The 7,870-nt window shown below is 36.2% G+C and overlaps 1 long non-coding RNA gene across 1 annotated transcript in view; it reads right to left on the bottom strand.

Moving 5' to 3' along the window:
* Positions 1–265: 265 nt before the first annotated feature.
* LOC141584450 (uncharacterized) overlaps positions 266–7,870 on the bottom strand; it is a 191,986-nt gene continuing 184,381 nt past the window's right edge. The window contains exon 7 of the long non-coding RNA XR_012517503.1: positions 266–544. This is a non-coding gene — a long non-coding RNA (uncharacterized LOC141584450). The remainder of the gene's footprint in view (positions 545–7,870) is intronic.

The raw sequence follows: 7,870 nt of genomic DNA, 5'->3' as shown, positions 1-7,870 counted from the left end.
TGGGCAGGTAGGGTTTATATGTATTCTGTAATGAACAAAGACACAAAAGTTCTAGGGGCATATGAGGAACTGTCTGGGAGGGGCACACAGAAGTTAAGTCTGGTGGGTGCATGTGTACACATGCAGCTACAGTGAATGCCTAGTCTATTGAGCATGCTGGAGCATGTGCCATGGAGGTGAGAGGCACATAATAATCAGGTTTGGTGGGCACTGGGCAAAGCTGCAATGAGCATGTGGTCTCATGGGTGCATATGCTTACCTTCAGCAGATGTCTGGTCCCTTGGTCATATGTGCACAATTGTGGTGCAGAGCTGGTCCGGTAGGCACCTGAGCATGCATGTGGTGGCACAATTAAGTGCTAGGAGCTGTGTATAGGCACATGCTTTATGGCAGGTGCCTATTCTCAGGCATGGGCATGTGCAGCCTGGCTTTGGAAGCAACTCCAGCAGCTCTGAGTCCAGTGTAGGAAGAGGTGGTACTTGGCATCTGTGGCTTCAGTGATGCAGTAGCTGGGGTCCATGTCAGAGAAGACCATAGGAATCCTCTGGAATGGTAGGAAGGGCCACTGGAATTCTCAGTGTCAACAGCTGCTGAGGTCAACCCACTATCCCTGTTCCCCCATGGGAAAACCAGTGACCAAGGGGATTTCCTGTGGCACTGTGCTAGTCTGGAAGATGGAGAAACACAGAAAAAAATATTCTTCCTACTCTTTTATTTTATTATGCTTTAGGTTCTGGGGTACATGTGCAGATCTTGTGGGATTGTTACATAGGTATACACTTGCCACTGTGGTTTGCTGCATCCATTCCCCCCATCACCTACATTAGGTATTTCTCTTAATGTTATCCCTCCCCAATCCCCTTACTCCCTGCTATCCCTCTCTTACTTCCCCTCCAGTCCCCAACAGGCCCCATTGTGTGATATTCCCCTTCCTGTGTCCTTGTTTTCTCATTGTTCAATACCCACTTATGAATGAGAACATGCAGTGTTTGGTTTTCTGTTCTTGTGTCAGTTTGCTGAAAATGATGGTTTCCAGCTTCATCCATGTCCCTGCAAAGGACATTAACTAATCCTTTTTAATGGCTGCATAGTATTCCATGATGTATATGTTCCACATTTTCTTTATCCAGTCTATCATTGATGGGCATTTGGGTTGGTTCCAAGTCTTTGTTATTGTAAACAGTGCCGCAAAATCGATGTGCAAAAATCACAAGCATTCCTATATACCAATAACAGACAAACAGCCAAATCAAGAGTGAACTCTTATTCACAATTGCTACAAAGACAATAAAACATCTAGGAATACAGCCAACAAGGGACATGAAGGACCTCTTCAAGGAAAACTACAAACCACTGCTCAAGCAAATAAAACAGGACACAAACAGATGGAAAAGCATTCCATACTCATGGTTAGGAAGAATCAATATTGTGAAAATGGCCACACTTCCCAAAGTAATTTATAGATTCAATGCTATCCCCATCAAGCTACCATTGACTTTCTTCACAGAACTGGAAAAAAACACCTTAAACTTCACATGGAACCAAAAAACAGTCTGCATAGCCAACACAATCCCAAACAAAAAGAACGAAGCTGGAGGTGTCACACTACCTGACTTCAAACTATACTACAAGGCTACAGTAATCAAAACAGCATGGTACTGGTACCAGAACATAGATAAAGACCAATGGAACAGAACAGAGGCCTCGGAAATAAGACCACACATCTACAACAATCTGATCTTTGATAAACCTGAAGAAACAAGCAATGGGGAAGGGATTCCCTGTTTAATAAATGGTGTCAGGAAAACTGGCTAGCCATATGAGAAAGCTAAAATTGGACCCCTTCTTTACACCTTATACAAAAATTAACTCCAGATGGATTAAAGATTTAAACATAAGACCTAAAACCATAAAAACCCTAGAAGAAAACCTAGGCAAAACCATTCAGGACATAGGCATAGGCAAGGACTTCATGACTAAAACACCAAAAGCAATGGCAACAAAAGCCAAAATAGGCAAATGGGATCTAATTAAGCTTAAGACCTTCTTCACAGCAAAAGAAACAATCATTAGAGTGAATCAGCAACCAATAGAATGGGAAAAAGTGTTTGCAAGCTACCCATCTGACAAAAGACGAATATCCATAATCTGCAAATAACTAAAACAGATTTACAAGAAAAAAAACAAACAACACCATCAAAAAGTGGGTGAAGTATATGAACAGACGCTTTTCAAAATAAGACATTTATGCAGCCAACAAACATGAAAAAATGCTCATCATCACTGGTCATTAGAGAAATGCAAATCAAAACTACATTGAGATACCATCTCATGCCAGTAGAATGGTGATCATTAAAAAAATCTGCAGATAACAGATGCTGGAGAGGATGTGGAGAAATAGGAACACTTTTATACTGTCAGTGGAAGTGTAAATTTGTTCAACCATTGTGGAAGACAGTGTGGCAATTCCTCAAGGATCTAGAAATAGAAATACCATTTGACCCAGCAATCCCATTACTGGGTATATACCCAAAGGATTATAAATAATTCTATTACAAAGACTCAGGCTTCCTACCCCTTTCTATTAGCCATTCCTGGTCTCTGCACTCCTATGGATTGCTGCTGCCCCTAACTACCTCAGGGCTTCTCCCAGATGTATCCTTTTCCACAAATAATTGATTTTATCATTGTTTTTGTTTAGGGGTGAGAGTTAGGATCACCCAGTCTGTCATCTTGCTGACATCACTTCCCAAGCAATTTTTACTTTGAATCTTTTTTCTATACCTGTATCCTCTGTCAGCTGTAGTCTCCAGATAGCTTCTTGTTTAGCAATAACATAACCTTCAAATCTGCTCAAATATCACCTTCTGACCACCCCATTTCATACTGCAATTTATTTCCAATTTTCCCCCTACCCCAGCACTCCTTGTCACCATTACTCAAACCTACTTTTCCTTTCTTTAACCCATAGCAATTCCTTCTTTCTAACATATTCTAAATTATTTATTTACTGTGTTTATTGTTTGTAGCCTTTCTTACCCACTACAAATCAGTTCAATAAGGACAGATTCTTTTGTTTTGGTCATTGATAATACACTTTTTTATTGAGTAGTGCCTAGAACATAGCTATTTGTCAAGGTTCTATATGGTACTGAAATAGAGACTTGAATTGTGATAGTTGATTGGAGTCAGTTGTGTTAGAATATGTGTTCTTCATGGAACCATATTGATAGCAGGATATTGGCTAGTTGATATATACATCTACCATCCCTGTATCTCAAATAGACTGTCTAATAGAGACTTATCTATAGGCAAATGAATTTTAAATAAAAATAACCAACTCATGACAATTTTTTATCACCCACTTTACTGAATCTTGACGCAAAGCAAGAGAACTGGATGATTAAACTCCATGAGTCATCTATTCTTATTTTCTTATCTGCAAAGATGTCCTTTTGCACTCTCTGATCTCTTTCTGAGTCATTTGACTTTTCATACTTTCCCCATTTCTCCTTTTTCTTTTAATACAAACTTCACTAAAATTTATAAAATAATTTCAAATAAAATGAAGATATGTTTTAAAAAAGCAAATCAGAGAAAAATGTTTGATGTTATGGTTTAAATTTGATATAAAATGCTTAATTTTATATTATTCTTTTTTATTTTTTATTTTAATTCATTGAAATTAATTTTTTTAACTTTTAAGTTCAGGGCTATATGTGCAGGTTTGTCACATAAACTTGTGACATAAGGGTGTTGTACCAATTGTTTCATTACCCAGAATTAAGCCTAGTATCCAGTTAGTTATTTTTCCTGATCCTCTCCCTCCTCCCACCTTCCACTCTCTGACAGGTCCTAGTGTGTGTTGTTTCCTTCTATGTGTCCATGTGTTCTTATTATTTAGCTCCCACTTACAAATGTGAACAAGCAGTATTTGTTTTACTGTTCATGTGTCAGTTTGCTAAGGATAATGGCCTCCAGCTCCATCCATGTGCCTGCACAAGACATGATCTCATTCTTTTTTATGGCTAGTATTCCATGGTGTGCATGTACCAATTTTCTTTCTCCATTCTATCATTGATGGGCACTTAGGTTGATTCCATGTCTTTGCTATTGGGAATAATGTTGCAATGAATCTATGCATGCATGTGTCTTTATAATACCCAAAGGAATATAAATCATTCTACTATAATTCTACACTATTTGTTGTTTTGTTTATATCTACAATGTAAGGATGTTTTAAATGTCTGGACTAGTACTTACATGATGGATTTATATATGTTTGTATATGTAAGTGTGAGTGTTTGAAGATAACTTATTTCATTTTAGTATACATTGGTTTTGATTTCAAATATCATACCTATTACAAAAATCTGGAAAACAAAGTATAAATAAAAGGCACAAAATCACATCATTAAGAGACAATCATTCTTTACATTCAGTTATTGTATATCTCTCAATTATTTAAAAACATTTTAATTACTTCACTTTATCAAAAGTATGTTTTTATATGTTCAAAATTTATATGTGCATTCTATTCTATTTGTAATATGTATATTCTAATTTATTGCTGAAATTAAACAATATATGTTTTATTTCTATTTTTAGACAGATTTAATATTTACATCAGTTCTTTACCATGGTTTCCCTATAACTGATGTGGTAGCCAGAATAATAACACCTGAAAATATTCACATTCAAATCCCCAGAACCTGTGAACATGTTATGTTATGTTGCAGAACTTCCCAGATATAATTAAAAATATTGAAATGGGAAAATTATTCTGGTTTATCTGAGTGGATCCAATTTAAGTCACCAGGGTGTTTACAAGTGAAAGAGGAAGCTAATAATGTAAAAGTCAGAGACAGATTTGAAAATACTATGGTATTGGATTTGAAAATGAAAGAAGTGGCCATGAATGTTGTCAATCTCCAGGGTCTGGAAAAGGCAAGGAAATGGATTTTTCCCTAAACCCTCAAGAAATCCCACTGATGCCTTGATTTTAGTACAGTGACACTCATTTTGGACTCGAACTCCAAAACTAGATGATTTTTTAAAAATTGTGCTCTTTTAAGTCTTCAAGTTTATGTAATTTGTTACAGCAGCAATAGGAAACTAATATATCTGAGTACTTTGTTCTATTTCTTGAATATTCAGATATGATCAAGTAGGATTTCAAGATTGCTATGTCCCTGAGTTGGTGTTTCATACTGGACATCTCCACCTTTATGGTAAGAGTATATATATCATATTACTCAGATCTTTTATTGCTCCACTATCTTCTTACAATATGTTTTTCACTGAAGAAATTTTTCTCCTTTGTACATGAGTATGTTTTCCTACATGGATATATTAAGACTGTTTTCTTCATTATTGAATTTTAATGAGCTTTATAGGATTATCTCTTAGTATTAATTATTTTGTATCAATATTTTTACTGCAAAACTCAAAGTTCTTTTCATTTACAGAGTCACATATCATATTGGGAAAGGTTTCTTTCAATATATGTTATGATAACCATTCTTTATGTTTTGATCAATGCACCTTAGAAAAATTACTTAGGATACTCTGGATACTCATCATCTTTCAAACCTATGTTTATCATTTATATTCTTTACTGGATCTTTACCTGTTTGTATCACAAAATTTCTTCATTTCTTTCTACTACCACCGTGACTATAATTTCACTCTAGTATAATTTTCCCTATGGCGTGTTATATTACCTTGCTTCTGGAATATTTTAGATTATAATATCTCTCCCCACAGAAATAATCCAGTTTGCTTTTCATTTCTTTGGTTATCTTTTAATCATTTCTTTGAACTTCACTACAGCTTTGTCGAGCTTTTAATAGATGCTTTGTTTGGTCAGCATTTCATGTGGAACTGTAGAGAATTACTGGTCAAGTAGCTTCCCTGTCAGTTAATTCTCCTTGTGATGCATTTTCTTCTCCTGACTTTTGCTCAGGTTTATTCAAAAACATTTTCGTAGATTCTATCCACACAGGCATACCTCATTTTATGGTTCTTGCCTTATTGAACTTCAAAGATACTATGTGTTTTACAAATTTAAGGTCTATGGCATTGCAACCCTGCATGAAGCAAGTGTACTGACTTCATTTTCTAACAGCAAGTGCTCACTTCATGTCTCAGTGTCACATTTTGATAATTCTAATATTTCCAATTTTACTTTTATTATTAATTATGTCAGTTATGATAATCTGTGATCAGTGATCTTTGCTGTTACTATTGTAATTTTTATGAGATATCATGAACCCTATCCATATAAAATGGCAAACTTAATTAAGAAATGTTGTCCATGTTCTAAGTGTTCCAGTGACCAGTCTCATCTCTCTCCCTGTGCTCAAGCCTCCCTATTTGTGGATACATAACAATATTGAAATTAGGCTGGTGAATAACCCCACAATAGACTAAGTGTTCAAGTGAAAACAAGAGTCTCATAGCTCTTACTTTAATCAAAAGTTAAAAAATGATTAAGATTAGTGACAAAGGCCTGTCAAAAGCCCTGATAGGTCAACAACTAGGCTTCCTGCAACAAACAGCCAAGTTGTAAATGCAGAAGAAAAGTTCTTGAAGGAAATTAAAAATGCTACTCCAGTGAACACACGTGACAAGAAAGCCAAGCAGTCTTCTTGCTGATATGGAGAAAGTTTTAGTAGCCTGGTTAGAAGATCAAACCAGCCACAATATCCCCTTAGGCCAAAGCCTAATCCAGACCAATTCTCTTCAATTATATGATGCTGAGAGAGGTGGGGAAGCTGCAGAGGAAAAGTTTGAAGCTAGCAGAAGTTTGTTCATGAAGTTTAAAGAAATAATCCTTTTCCATAACATAAAAGTTCAAAGTGAAGAAGCAAGTGCTGATGTAGAAACTACAACAAATTATCCAGAAGATCTAGCTAAGATCATTGAAGAAGGTGGCTACACTAAATGACAGATTTTCAATGTAGAAGAAACAACATTTTATTGAAAGAAGATGTTATCTAGGACTTTCACAGCTAAGAGGAGAAGTCAGTGTCTGGCTTCAAAGCTTCAAAAGACAGGCTGACTCTCTTATTAAGAGCTAATGCAGTTGGTGACTTTAACATGAAGCTAGTGCTAAATCTACTCTGCCTGTGCTCTGTAATGAACAACAAAGTCTGAGTGACAGCACGTCTATTTACAGCATGGTTTGCTGAATATTTTAAGGCCACTGTTGAGACCTACTGCTTATACTGCTCGTTGACAATGTACTTGATTACTCAAGAGCTCTGATGGAGATACACAAAAAAGTGATATTATTCTTATGCCTGCTAACACCATATGTATGTTACAGCCCATGGATCAAGGAGTAATTTTGACTTTCAAGTTTTGTTATGTAAGAAATACATTTTGTAATGCCATAGTTGCCATAGATAGTGATTCCTCTGATGGAGCTAGACAAATTGAAAATCTTGTAAAAGGCATTTACTATTTCTAGATGCCATTTAAGAATATGTGTGATCCAATGAGAACACATGGACACAGGGAGGGGAGCACTACACACTGGGGTCCGTTTGGGGGAAATGGGGGAGGGACGGGGGTGGGGAGGTGGGAAGAGATAGCATGGGGAGAAATGACAGATACAGGTGAGGGGACGGAAGGCAGCAAACCACACTGCCATGTGTGTACCTATGCAACAATCTTGCATGTTCTTCACATGTACCCCAAAACCTAAAATGCAATAAAAAAATAAAATTAAATTAAAAAATAAAAAATAAAAATAAAAAAAAAATATGTGTGATCATGAGAGGAGGTCAAAATACCAACATTAACCAGAATTTGGAAGAAGTTGATTTCAACCCTCATGGATGATTTTGAGAAATTCAGGGTTTCA

This window comes from Saimiri boliviensis, chromosome 5 (genome assembly GCF_048565385.1).
Source record: "Saimiri boliviensis isolate mSaiBol1 chromosome 5, mSaiBol1.pri, whole genome shotgun sequence".
Taxonomy (NCBI): domain Eukaryota; kingdom Metazoa; phylum Chordata; class Mammalia; order Primates; family Cebidae; genus Saimiri; species Saimiri boliviensis.
The sequence above is the reverse complement of the archived record's forward strand: the minus strand, read 5'-3'. Positions and strand labels throughout refer to the sequence as shown.